This window comes from Trypanosoma grayi, assembly GCF_000691245.1.
Source record: "Trypanosoma grayi strain ANR4 Tgr_1180_V1, whole genome shotgun sequence".
Lineage (NCBI taxonomy): Eukaryota > Euglenozoa > Kinetoplastea > Trypanosomatida > Trypanosomatidae > Trypanosoma > Trypanosoma grayi.
In genome coordinates this window covers 1-3,278 of record NW_008826799.1, presented here as the reverse complement: position 1 = coordinate 3,278, position 3,278 = coordinate 1, and positions in this window count along the sequence as shown.

Here is a 3,278-nt window from a genome sequence, read left to right as displayed (position 1 = left end):
CCCCCCACCCCCCGAGAAGGGCAAAAATAAATGAAGAAAACAAGATGCAATTCCCACACAAGTAGCCGTACCACATACACACATAGACACGAGCACGAGAAGCGAGGATGAGCCCGCACGCATACAAAAATGAATGTGAGACAAATAGGACCCGAGAGACTTGCCGTTTAGGACATGCCCCCCGGGAAGACAAAACAATGGGGGAAAAGATAAATGTGCTGCCGCCCATGCCTGTGCTTCCCCAGTTGCATCCGGTTCCTCATGAAAAGCCGTCGAGGGGAATGTATTGAGAGTTTCAACAGCTTCTTCACAACGTATCCTGAAATGGGGGAAAAAATGGAAATCGCGGAGCACAGTAGCGCCAGAAGGTCGCCATGTAAAGCCATGCGTGGCGAGGCACTGTAAAAAAGGAAAACTAGACGAAGTGAGCAATCACACACACACACACACACACACACACAGAAAGATACAGCAAAAGGATCACATCGGAAGACCAGTAATAACAATGAAAGGAACAGGGTTGTTTTTGAGCCTCGCCAAACGTATACTGGTCGAGAAACTACATGAGAAAAAAATGAATTGAAAGAAAAACGAACCATAAACCCGTACGTGAACAAGATAAACAATCTTCCTCACTCTTCCTTCTTGCATGTGGGAGTAGATAATGAGAACACGGCAAAGCAGAAAAAAAAGCCTTTGTCTCCGTTTGAAAAGAGGAGGGGCTAACAACGCTTCTGAATAAGTCAAAAACGCCCTGTTTGGGGCGCTTTACAGAGAATGTTTTTTTGTCCGCATTAGTTGTACAGATCGTTGTGGTGGTGTGCATGTGTGTGTGTATGTGTTTGCTTGGGTGGGTGGAAGTATGCCACACCTCCACCCTTCACCGCTTCACCTTCTCTGTATCATTCATTCTCCATATGCGCTGTGGTTGGCACCGAGCCCACTCAATGTCATGGAACACCAGCCTTGTTGCCCTGACCGCCCTCCGCGCACGGATGCATCACACCTCAACAGAGAATTTAAAAAAAGAAAGATCATGAACCCACACAAGAGAAAAAAAAAGTAACGAACACGCCCCATTGTTTCCCGCTCAATGCATTACACGGAAACACTCCTCAATACAGCGTTCCGATGGTACAAGTAGAGAAACAATTCGGAGGCACAAGTAATGACGACAAATACGACGAAGAAGAAAGAACAATGGAGTAAACACAGAGAAGGCCGCGTAATGACAATTGTGTGTGTGTGTGTGTGTGCGTTTTTGTTTCGGTTGAATGAGGGGGAGGGTAATCAATGGGAGTACAAACAAGTAGCACACACACACACACAGAGTGACTTGTTCACCACACCTTACTTTCGTGTGGATCTGGGCTTCCGTCTACGTGGACCCAACAAAATCCGTAACGTTTCCGAGCGGTACTTACTCACCGCGTCTTTGTTTTCCTTTCAATTTATTCTCTATATTCGTAAAATATTTCGCTATTGCATTCTGGATTTTCTTCGTGCCCCTCCCAGCAGGGGCTCACAGGGATTCTTTACAAATCAGCAGTGACCCGCACGCGAGCACACAGAGTCTCGGAGGGCCACAATGAAGTGGTGGAACCGACCAGACCAAGCTTTCGGCTTATGCTTTCTCACACCATTCACCTGAACGAAGCACACACAGTCACAGACAATCGAGGGTGGCATGAGTAAAACCAAAATAAAAAGAAATGAGAGTAGGGCGGAAGATCATGACGCATAAGTGTTGTCTTTTTCCTGAAGCCACATGGAAAAAAAAGGAAGCCACAAGCAAACACGAAAACAACAATACTTAAACCTTCTTCCTATTCACCTTTACCTACTTTCGCGTGGGTGAATACATCACCACGCACATGCTTCCGGACCAGTAAGTAATGTTTCTGCTGTTAAGGAGAATGGGGCCGCAACTTAGCTGCGTCCCACACTTCAGAACGCCTGATAATTGTTNTAAACCTTCTTCCTATTCACCTTTACCTACTTTCGCGTGGGTGAATACATCACCACGCACATGCTTCTGGACCAGTAAGTAATGTTTCTGCTGTTAAGGAGAATGGGGCCGCAACTTAGCTGCGTCCCACACTTCAGAACGCCTGATAATTGTTCGGCTCGATATTACCAGAGGCCGCGACGGGCACCATCATGTACACCACGGGTTGCTGTTGCCGCATTATAAAAGGCCCTGGTGGCGTAGTGGGCGTTGTCAGGTAGCCTGATCGCGCCATTTCCGTAGAAGGGGATGTCGAAACAGAACTGTACTGCGGACTGTTGGTTGTCGATAGAGAAAAAATAGGAAGCGGGGTTGCAAGCGCAGCACATGAAAGCGCTTGCACGCCAGCTCCAGCCCTTCGACTGGCTCGGCTCGATCCTCCATCACTTATGATTTGTTGGCATGCGGATGGCCTGGCCTGTCGTACTTGAATCTTGTTTCCGCCAACAACGTGACCGATCATTTCCACTTGAGCGCGTGCAGCATCCTCGGGCCGCTCAAAAAGAACAAACCCGTATCCACGGCATCGATGAGTATCCTTACACGGCATCGCCTTCGCAGAGATAATTTCACCGAAAGGTGAAAAAAGAGCCCTCAACTTCTCATCGGTGATGTCTTCTGGAAGACTGGCAACGTAAATATTCCTTCCGTATACCGGCATGTTGTCATCGCATGNGCTGTTGAGCTGCGGCAGCGGAGGGTGTGCACCTGCGCTACCACATGTGTTGAGGTCAGCAGTGGCAGAACTCCCCAGCGCAAGTGGAGGGGCATAGTACGCCATCAAATTGCCTGCCCCAGGGTTAGCCGGCAGACTCCATGGATCAATCGTCTGTATGGTGCCTTGTTTCTCCACAGAAAGCTGCGACAGATTGTTCATGAGTTGTTGTGTCTGAAACGTGCTTCTACACCACAGTAAAAGATAAGACTCAACAAAGAAAGTAGAACGGACACATTTATTATGCATATATATATATATATATATATGTATATATATGTCAAAGGTATAACTTCATCGCTATCAACGTGTATCTTGTGATTCTTATTACCATGGAAGGGATCTTCGAAGTTTGTTTCCAGTCAAATTCAAAAAAAAAGGCAGTGCTGTACTTTGCGTCACCACCGCAAGACTGCTTCGTGAGCACGTTCCAGTGGAAACATCATCATCACATCGCTGGTCGGAGTTCATTAACAACCGTCTTGCAGGAAAATGGCATTGCACCCCCGTATGTCTTTGTCTGTGCGTACGCTCTATGTATGGGGGGGGGGGGGG